An 11,862-nucleotide genomic window follows, 5' to 3' on the forward strand; every position below is an offset into this window, starting at 1 on the left:
CCAAAAGTTCAGCGCGCATGAGAGTCGGTACCATACACTACTTATCGTCCTCGTGCATAGTTAGTGTATAATAAAAACGAAATGAGGGGCATACACATGTATAGTCGTTCGAGAAATATAGAGAAGAGAGAGAGAGAGAGAGAGCCCATTACTGCAAGCAAGCGAATAATCGTCGAGGAGCCGAGCGCTGCAGCACAAGTTTGCAGTCGCGTCAAAGACGACAGGGGAGAGAGAGAGAGGAGCTGCACGTGGTTTAGAGGAAAGGAGGGCTTGGAGGAGTGGGGGGGGGGTAATGATCTTTTATTCAAGAGACGGTCAACAACGCGGTGCCTGCTAAAGTTAATGAGATAGCTATCCTTTCTCGCGCGCGCCGAGTCGTAATGAAATTGCAGCTATAGCACGCCGGTATGCAGTGGGTCGGACGAGGGGCGAGCCGAAGGGAGGACGTGTTTTATACCATACCTACCTACCTACCTACTCGTACGAGCTCGTATACGTCGGAATCTGTGAAAAATCAAAAGATCGGTTCAAACTAACAAAAAATGTCATTTGAAAGAGATAGTAAAAGTGCTCGAAATAACCTTTAAAAAGGAGATAAACGGTCATCATCAACGTTTTGGTGTAACCATCAGTGAAATTTATGGACTAAAGCTTATCAGTACTGACAGGAAAAAAAATCTTTATTTGATAAATAATTTGTATTTTTTTTTTTATTGAAAGTCTCTTGCAAGTTCTAAACCTAGCCCCGATGAAGTGGAAAATGAAAATCAAATGGTCCAATTGCCATTGTTTGTAGTTTCAGACTCTATAATTTTTGAAGCTTGTTTCAAGACGCTTTTGTTTATAGGTGTAATAATATTCAATGGAAGGCAAATAGTTGTATGATAGTTATACCCTCCGGTCACACGGGTTATCCCTTTCGAAAAAGGTAATGACTCACCAAAAAATATATTACATGTTTCGAAATTTCAATTGCCCCTGGCACTGTTTTCGCAGATCTCGGCGTATAAGTAAAATCAGTAAAGGAGAAGTTTAGCAGCCGCAAGCAGAATACTCGTAGGTATATGTGTATATATTATTTTATACGCAAGTAAGTACGTACATACGTACCCGAGCAAGCTGCAGCAGCACACACACGCGAGCCAGCAGCCATGCAACCTCGGCTGTCCCTCTCGCCCCGCGAGCCGTGCACCAAATATACAGGTATCGTCCCACGTTGGAGTAGTGCACGACTCGAGGGATTGAGTGAGAGAGAGAGAACCGAAGCAAAGCTGAGCCCCGGTGTCGGGAGGAGGCAAGGGGGGAGCATGAGAAACTCATTACGCTCGCTCCGCCTCTGCTGTTCGACCGGCACTCGGCCAATCGGATCTCCTTGGATCGTAATCGCGCTTCGCCCGCTCAATCTCGAGTGCCCCGGGCGCCCTCTTTCTCTCCCCGATGCCTCTTCCATCTCTCGCGCCCGCGCGATCGCACACATGTATGCAGTTGCAGAAAAACACAGATCCAACCATTCTACCCCAACCCCCCCCCCCCCTCTCTCTCTGCCTCATTACGTCCCCGTCGAGAGCCAACCTTCACTTCATTATTCGCCCAAGCGTCCCGCTCCACTTGCGCTAAGCTTTCCACTTTTTTGCCCGACTCGATTTGTCCCGCTATACATTTTTTCCCCGATCTACATTTTCATCGTTACTACGTACATTAGATTCTTTTTTTTTTTTTTTTTTTTTTTTTTTTTTACAATTTCCAATGTGCCATATAAGAGAGAGAATCTTAGAATGGCCACTTACTCTCTGGGCTTTAACGAAGGAGCCGAGGTAAGTAATCGTAAAATGGTCGCTGGCGCTCGTACAACGAAACAAAAGCACGCCGATAAAGTGGCCGTAGGTCGGTGGAGGAAGGTGGTGGTCAATCCCACGCCCTGCGCAATTATAACTATATACGCGTGCAAGGGAGGGAAATAAAAAAAAAAAAGGTGTACCTACCTATACGCGGTGTAAGTAAGTAAACTTTACTGGAGCGGACGACGAGCGATCGTTACTCTTGCGGCGTGTACATATATTATATACATACAGTGCCGTATCGTGGAATAGTCGCTCACGTTACGTGAACTCTGCAACGAGCGTTTCGTTCGTGGAATGGATATTGAATTGCCGAGCTGGGATTAAAGCTGCGATTCGAGAAAACGAGCGGATCCTCTCTCTTTGTTTCTCTATTGCCTCGTTCGCCTTTTCTTCCTCTTTCTCCTACACTTTTATTTGTTCCTGCGAGTGCTGATCTTATTTATTTCACTTCGTGGTGGCTGTGCTGGGGTTCCATTTGCTTCCTCGTGGAGGAAAGCCTCGCAATGGACGATTACCGTATCAAGTGATGCGATAACAATTTTTTCAATCAAGACTTGCGTTGATTGTTGCAATTTAGTCTTTTTTTTTTATTATCATCTTACTTCTTTGGGTTGAAAAATTTTTTTTTATCAATTGTTGCTCTTACGTCTTGATCTGGTTATCAAAAAATTATAAAAAGTTGCTCATCAACTGTTTTTTAATTATGATCATCGATGTGAGTATACCTATCATGGTTTCAAGTAATTTTACAGATTTCAGGAGTACTGTTTCATGAAAAAATTGATTTTTATCTTCCATTATTTCACTGTAAATAGCTTTTTTTGTATGTAATGTGATGTTTGACTCTTTTTTTTTTATTCAAAATATCCAAAATATCTGATGAGCCGATTATAACCGTGAAATAAGTCAAACTCAAAAATACTTAGTTGTCAGACATGGACGTATAAAAATTTCAATTTGCAGTGCATACAGCGTTCTCCGATATCTTGTTATTTATGTTTCGTAAAACTCTCTTTTCTTACAACAAGACACATTTTTTATTCGTTCTCACATGTATTTGTACATAACAAAAATGAATTAGAAATTAGCATGTACTAAAAATAAAAATAGAAATACGATTTAAAAAAACACCAGGATAAATTGCACATTAAAAAAAATGATAACTGTAGAATACATGTAAATTAGTGCGAACAAAAATTTTTTCTTATTCAACACAAAAGGTAATAATATTCCAATGAATGCAAAGAAATTTTGCACTCGCTCACAGTCACAGAAAATTACAAATCATGTGTGGATGACCAAAATAACTGTTTAACCACTGGAAAGTATCGTTTTAAAGTTGAGAGAATAATAATCACTTGTGTGTCGCGCTTGTAATTATTGAGTCGTCTAAAAGCGGGATTTTATTGGAAATTGATAACGAGACAAAAAGCTATATAATCTAGGATAACGACGAGGAAGACCAAGATAGATGATAAATCGATGGAGGCTTTCTTCATCAATACCAATAACCCGTCACGCCCCCCTGCATGCACCCAAACACTTTTATCCAACGCAACACTCTTATACATACAACTAATGGGATGAAAAAGTTTTTAACGCAGCACATGGATTATTCATCATTGGCGTTCTACCTCCACGAAAAAGTAAAAACATTGCTTTTATTTACCAGATGACGCTAAATCTATCACAAAGTATCCGCACCCACACAGGGAACTTTTCAAGCTATTTTTTCCCTCCTCCCATACCGCGATCGCCTTTCATCGATTCGATCAGCAATTAGCTTATCCGTAGCTCATTAGGTTCGAAGCACTGTTAGCGCACTCTGAATTTATCAATAGATCTCGGCGAGCCAGACGGCAATTTCATCGATAATTTGATTTGATTTCCAAACAATTTGAATCCATTACCCAGTACGCGCAGATACGCAGACATCTTGAGAAAAAAATGGCACAAAGGTATAATATACTTATGTAAACTCGGGTGGAGAAAAAAATTGAAAAATGGAGAAACATCGAAGAACGAGAGGTAGAGGTAGAGGAGGGGCGGGGGTCTAAAAAATGTTGGCCAAAAGTGTACGAGTGGCTGCATATGTGGGATCCGCGCGGCGAAAAAGGGTTAAAAAGTCGAAAAGAACGCGAGAGGCAGAGAACAGCGAGTATATAGTAAGTACAGCAGAAGGAGTGGAGAGCAGAACGGTGCAGCGGGCTGGCATTCGCATCCGCTGAAATTGCCCGACCATTAGCGATACTACGTTATTACGCTCATGGCTTTTTTTTTTTTTTTTTTTTTTTTTTTCTCCACTTGCCTGCCAACAGCGACCATCTTGGCTCGTGGGATTGGATCAGCACGCGCGTGCAGCATATCGTGCAGTCGTCAATGATGTCCTTCTCTCCTATAGTCTCCATCCAGTGTAATATGACCTACAGGTACCTACGCTCAAGTATATGTACCGCGAGTACTCGGGTATAGGCATAGGTTTGCACGCGCATCTCAATCGAGAGGCACATTAATTGAATTGCCGAGTTGCGAGGGGCCTTTTTTTTTTTTTTTTTTTTTTTTTCCTGTCGAGAAGAAGAAGAATAAATTGCGAGCGATCGATCGAGTCGGCGAGCACGTCCGTCGAGTCAAAAGTATGGCATAATTGCGGAGCTCTGCGGTTGGCATATCCACAATAACCGATCTCGATCTTCGTGTCCGGCCTCGAGTTCCTCCGGATGGGTCCCCTCGTTCCCATTAGGAGCGTTTAAGCCTCGGACCTAATGGCTTTCCGCCCGGCCTCACTACCACACGGACAGACACACATACACATGTCATTAGCGATTAGCTCGTTGCAATGGACTCGACTCCCATGGCTCTCCTCTAAACCAAACCGATCTTTGACCCGTTGCAGCTGAAAGCCACGAGCCTGCAATCATCAGCAGCCTAAACGCCGCCGCTCCGGCCAAATCGAAATCGATTTGCGTGTTGCGCGCCCATTGTGCTCCCCCCCCCCTCCCCCTCTCGACAACAACAACCCGGCATGTACTTTTTTGATTCCTCTTTTTCTCTCTTTCGCTCTTCTTCTTCTTTCAGCGCCTCGGCTTGCACTTGGCGTAACGCACTCGCCCCCATTTCGATGTACAGTATTATACCTGCAGCGAATACGTATATAATAATGCAGGAGGTATATACACCGCAGATCGAGAAAGTGCATATAGTACAGCCGATCGACCGAGAACAAGAAGAAGAAGAAGAGAGTAGGTATCTGGACGACGAGGACGACGAGGAGGCAGCACTCGGCTGCTGCACACAGCATTAAATTAAACAGCTCGTCGTTGTTTTGCGTACAAGAGAAGGGAGGGCGAGAGAATAAGGGCCCTTTCCCTCCCTCGTGGCGATCGGCGCACTGGCTTGAGAGCGTTCCGGTGTCGCTCGCAATCGGAGGCATAAAGTGTCCGCATAAAGCAAAGTCTGCTCCTTCTCTCTCTCTCTCTCTCTCTCTCTCTTTTCCTCTTCGGTACGGGGCCCTTCTCCGCCTTACGCGGCAGCTTTTACCGTAAATACAGCCGCGCGAAGCGCCGTGCTCCGGTCCTCTCTCAATGCAGGCACAATGCTCTGATGCTCGTAATGTGCCCTGGCTCGATTTTTCTTTTTTTTTTTTTTTTTTTTTTTTCGTTTTTATAAATCACACGGACAATATGCCCAGCTTCGGCGGCGAGGATGACTATACATGCCGCTGATGGCTAATTGTAATAAATTCGAGTTGACGGAGCTCGTCGGGCTTTTAAAATTCCAGCGATAAGGCTTTCTCTTTCCGGCTGATCGTCCGCCGGCTTTGTTCGCCCATAATACATATATATATATACCTGCATTGGGGCTTATACATAGGTATACCATGTAAAAGCCTTGCTGGCCGCCCGGTGGCCCCGTCGACGAGCTGATCGAAAACGAGTCGTTCGCCCCGATCTTTGCAGCTATAGAGCGGAACGCGAGCAATTGTAACGGAGTTTAAAACTAGCGATCGTTGGAACTTTCTGCTGCTGTTTTTTCTGGTGTGTACCAGCATCGCATGCTGCAGTCGTGCAGATCCGAGAGAAGAGAAAACGAGCCGGCACCAAGTAAATCGAGCACTCGTTTATTTTTTTACCCTCCTTCCTTCCCTCCCTCTCGTTTTATTTCGTCTCGTTACCCTTGCGTGCGTGTGTTCCTCCACACGCACGCAGTGTTTATAATACAGACACACACACACACACACACACACACGTAAAACACCCATGCGTATATCTTAAAGGCTCCCGGTGCGAGTGTGTGAGTCCATTAAGCTTTTTTGTTGTCCGATGAGATACAGCAATCGCGCTTAAGAGCGCGGCCTCTTATCTCGATGCTATCGGCTGAGTAATAGGTGTCGTTTAATACTCCTATCTGCCCGCTCAGCGTTAATTGAGAACCAGATTAATGAAATGTACGCCCCTCTCCCCCTCCCCTTTCTTCCTCGGTTCGACTCCTAACGAACTAGTTTACGCAGAAAAGTCGTTTCTTGTTTGTAGACCCGCAACGAGCAGCGATTCTCGTGTCTTTTACTTCCTCCTCCTCCTCTCGCTCGTTATATAGGTATACTTACTTTTCTTCTTTTACTCCATTTTTTTTTTTTTTTTTTTTCCTCCAAGCGATCACTCGTCCTCGTTTTTCTCGATACTCTCGACACTTTGTCCGACATAAATTCTACCTCCCTTCCCCTCCACTTTTTCTACCTGCCAAATTCTAATTCTTACGCGTCGACGAGACATCTTTCGCCAAGTTCAGCGAACATCGCTTACAACCTTCTCGGCGTTGATCGGCTGTGAATCAGTGGGTTACTCTGGCACGAAGCAGCTCGATGATTTTTTTAAAAATCCTCGAGCTCGTATCGGTTCTTGGTACACGGCCACAAACTTCTGCTCGCTCTCTCTTTTTCCACTCGTAGCTATCCCCGTGTACCATCGAACGAGCACCTCGGACTACCCCCTTGACTCGCGTCGGTAAATCAGCGATCTACCGAACCTTACGAGTCACGCGTGAAATTGTATTAAATGAGCTTTTGTTCATTGAAAAATACGTGGATTTTATTATTCAATTTATTCGTCAACATTTAAAAATCAGAGAGAAAAAAAAAGAAGTCATGAATATCTTCATTACCCGGTGTAGACGGTCCCGTCGGGGTGTACTTGAGCGCGAGCAACGCGAGATGCCAGCACCGAGCGACTCCAGCAGCAAAGAGATCGCGTGCCAAAAGCTACGTAGAAATTCGAGAAGGAAAAAGGGGTATTAATTACCCCCGGCTAGCTTCGATTGGCGTAATTTATTATCAGATGCGATTAGGACTCACGCAATGGCCGGGATAACGAATAAGTGTATATACCGCAGAGTGAGCGATGACTGCCGCCCCCTTCTCTCTCCACGTAAGTTCCCCCGCCCCCACTCCTATCCGACAATGTCTAACTGTAATGACATTTTTCCGTGCGCGCGCGCGCGCGTGTACCATTTAATGGACGCGCGGCGCTCAACGTGTAGTGCAGCGCGGGTATAACGGCTTGCTGAAAGGCCTATGCATATACGAAGGAGGCGTGATTAGCAAGTGACTGAGCGAACGAATATATACATACAAATGGTTTATACATGGGATTTTGCTTTTGCGACTTCTCTCGCTCTCCCTTTCTTTTCCCTCCAACTCGCCTTATAGAGAATTACCGTGGTGGCGTTGCGAAACCAACTTGTAAGTTACCAGCATGCTAATCTTACGCATTGCCTTAATTTTTATTTATTTTTTTCTTCTTCAATTGCAGTTGAGTGATTCGTTTGAACAAATATTAATTTTAACGAGAAATTTCCATAATATTTATAGGCACATCATCGTGGCAATTTTCGTTGCGTGCATATTTTGTAATTGTATACAATGATGATGATGCACCTTGTGAGTGGGATACATCATGTATAGTATTACTGTTTTGTGTGTCTCTATACCCACCTACTTATATATATCTTCACTATCTGTACGGTGTGATACACTTATGTAAATCGCACAACTATAGTTTGTACGGAGAAGCTAATTTCATGTTTGCCATGTGCAAGTACCTGTACGCATATGCCAGCGCACAGAAAAATAGTCGTCCCAAACTACTATTTACAAGTGTACATGTATGCGTAAGCCTAATATTATGTTTAGAGTCTGATTGCAACTACGACGTTGGTTCACATGTATGTGGGTACCGTCCCGGTAAAATGACGGCTTATGCGAGTATTTACAGGCAAATGGTTCACGTACTGCTGCGCTCATTGTGTAGATTGTGGAGGAATAGTCAAACAAGAATCTTTGTGGACTTATGTCGTTACAATCACTTCAAATTACTATCTTTAATATTATTATTTAATTTATTTAAATTTTTCCAAGACGAATTCCACGAAAGTAACATCTTCAACTTTTAGTAACTCTTGTGTACACTTGTAGATAATTAAGTATAATAATCATAATTAGATATTTCTTCGATAAAATTTAGTGTACAAAGTGTGTTTGACAAATTTTTAATGAGAAGCACTAAAAGATGCTATGTTATAAATACAACTAGATACATTTAATTTTAAACAACACATGGTTTCGTTTTGCATGTTTATATGTCACCAAAGGTTTGTGGCTGTAGGGCCATAATTTTTGAGATATTTCCTTTACGATGAAAATTTATTTTATCATTAATTTTAACTTCTATACTAGTTATTGAAAGAAAATTTTTACCAAACAATCATTTTTTTAACAACTATTTTTTGAAATTTGACTCTTGGATATTTATGATCAATAGCGTTCGTTATTTTTACGCACATACTCTGAATTACTAATGTTACAACCTACCTGAAACATATTAATTTTTCAAAATACAATTACCGACCCCATTATCAGAATGGCACTACTATTTATGTTCCATGTAGACAGAAAAAACCACCTAAAAACATTTTTTTGTTACTGTTTATGTACATCACAGTTATTGTACACCAATAATTGAATTTACAAAAACTCCAGTAAAATTCTAATGCATTAAAATTTTTATGATTCTTTTGATGTTATTCTTCACACTTTGGCTGAGGTGTGAGGGTAAGGCTGGATAAACTTGAACTTCATTTTAATGTCTCGTTTCGGTGTTTGTATAATTGCACGCTGGCGCATCCTTTGATGATTCTGTCAAATTACGCGCTCAGCTAGTTTTGACGAAAACACCTACACTTTACGAAGATTTGCTGTGTAGGTTTCCAAGAAGGAGAAGTAGAAGAAGAGGCAAAATAAGGAGATCAAGAGTTCACCCGCGCGCCTCTTTTGTGGGCTGACACACACGCGTACACTATATATACGCACAACTCTCTCTCTTATGCAGCTCTCCCGCTTTTGCTGTCACTTCCCTTTTTCAAGCGTTAAAGAGTTTAAATTAGTAAGTTAGGAGTTTGATAGGTTGGTCGCTGAAAAAACGAAAAGCGAGGAGCAAAAGTCCGACCTGGGATGGGGAGCGGCTCTGCGTAAATTTCTCCGGCTCTATCTCCAAGTTCGCAAAAGGGGCCGATTAGTCAGGCGAAATCGTCCATCGCGTCTGAGCAGACGAGCGACACGTGTTTGTGCTCTTTGCGAGCGCGCCAATGCTAACGTTAGTCGTGTACTTTTGCTTGGAAAAATAAAAAATAATATAAAACAACAGTTACTCTGAAATTGTTTATAGGTAGACAACGTTCAATCGTTCAAGTTTTTTTTTTCCAGTTCCACAATTTGAAGGTATTTTAATTGACGATCTTTCAACGTTGATTGTACATAAAAAGTGCCATTTTTAACAACAAACAATTATGAATATCAATAGTTTATTTTCAGAATTTTTTTCAAACAATTGTTTCAATTTTTCATCAAGCAAACGTTCAACTGTTTGTCTTTGCCTGCAGTAAAATAAATACGTGGAAAAATCTTGAAATGTTTATGTTGTCGTTAATAATTGTTAATGTGCAGATAATTTATCAGATTAAACACGCCCCACCTTCACAATATACCACTTACTTAATGCTTCGATGAAAAAATATCCAAATTACCCCTGCACCCAGTTGAAAATATTGCGCAAGTTGCTATTTTACACAAATTTTGTACATAAGATACGTGTACACCCAATATGGGTTAAATAGCACAAAATTTGCGTTTACTTTTACAACGAAGTATTCGTACATTGTACGACTCACACAAAACGCGTATACAGTCTCCCAAATGTTAAGCATAATGCACATCTGTTTGTAATTAAACTAATTTTGAAGTATAGCGGCTAAGAACGTAAGCAAACAACATTCGCGACAGCAAATTAATCGAGCACAGACTCGAATCTACCGAAATAATTTGGTGTATGCGTTTATAATCAGCTGTACGTGCCATCAATCAGGAGCATTTGGCAAGGTATCTAACGAGTGCCCGACAAGCAGCCGCTCATACCCCGGGGCAAAATCAACATCGACGTGGTAGAACGATTAAGCGGCTGGCATCCGCCCATGAGGTCGTCTTCATCATCATCGTTATCTTGATGGCACTTTTGGACACCACAGCTCTCACGAAACCCTTTTTTGCCCCCGAAAAGCGCTCGCGGCCAAGTTAGACGAACACACAGTATAACTGTATATGTACCGTGAAAGGATGTAAAAATCCATTGCAAATCTGGAAATGCAGCTGAGAGAGAAGGACCATCGCTCAATGTCAGATCGGGGGAGAGCCGGCGTTTTCACGCACGAGCCATCGCATCGACGTAGTGATGCACGTGGAGCTTTTTATTACGCATTCGTGCATTAAGAAGCCCAGCTGCACCGGTTGGCTATTTACAGTGGCTCCTCTTATATAGGTAACAAAAACAAACAAAAAAGAAGGAAAATAAGGAAAGAAAAGCTTACACGCACTCATCGGCATAGGTGCGTATATAGTAAGTAAAGGAGCCATGCTCGGCTGCCCCGGCTAAACGACGTACAGGGTACACCTAATCGTTAAGCACCGAGCCAAGGCCGCTCATTTCGTCCTGCTCCGAGCACCGGACGGTAGGTATACGGCAGTACTCGTTATCTAACGGAGGCGGTACGGTACAGGCTGCAAAACTTTCCCCGAAAGATGCCCACGGCAGTGCATAGCCTCCCGATAATAAGCGCTCATTATTAATAGAGCCGATAAATAAGTAGGTGTATAATATACGTATGCCAGCCATAGGTTCTCGAAGAAGGGGGTCACAAGACGGCGGGTGGACTCTACCGCTCGCGGCACCTGTCGCCCCTAAATCTCGCCACTTAAGAGGGCGACGCGTCACGCCGTTCCTACTCGCGCATCTCCCTCCCAGTATATATTATTATACCTATATACACCGCTCGCATCGGCTTTAATTGGCTGGCGTGCTCTCGCCACTTGGCTCGCGTCCCCGCTATATTTACACCGTGTACACTAGCACCGAGCCATTAGTCCATTACTTGCAATAAACACCGATGCCCCAATGTATATATACATATGATAATATAGACAACGCGAGGTTAGCGCAAGTCTATGTCGCTTATATACTGCCGCGTCCGAGGAGTCTCGTGCGTCTCCGCGGTAATGCCGAGCCGAGCTTTACTCAATCTCGCTCGATCTGCTTCTCTCGTATCCGCTCGCGCCCCCAGATATTCTAGGTCTTCCTCCCTAATAAGCCCCGATTTATCGGCTGCCCCGCGCTTCCTCGCGATCCCCGTTGCTTATACTTTTTTTTTTTTTTTTTTTTTTTTTTCCGCGTTACATATTACGATTGGCAACAATTACGCACATAGGTGCATGAGGTATGCGGATGCAGCGTTGCACGGGCCAAAGTTATTTTCAGACTTGCAGCGTTTTTTTTTTTTTTTTTTTTTGGGTAGACTCCATCTGTTTATAAATACGGAGCCTCGCAGCGGGGCAGAGTGTGTATACCATTTCCCCTTTGATTACAACAATATTTTACAAATCGAATGAGAGTATCAAATTAGTGAGCTCGGATACGATTATGTT

This window comes from Copidosoma floridanum, unplaced genomic scaffold (assembly GCF_036245765.1).
Source record: "Copidosoma floridanum isolate Cflo_tuat_1 unplaced genomic scaffold, Cflo_Japanese_pri ptg000021l, whole genome shotgun sequence".
NCBI classification, from domain to species: domain Eukaryota; kingdom Metazoa; phylum Arthropoda; class Insecta; order Hymenoptera; family Encyrtidae; genus Copidosoma; species Copidosoma floridanum.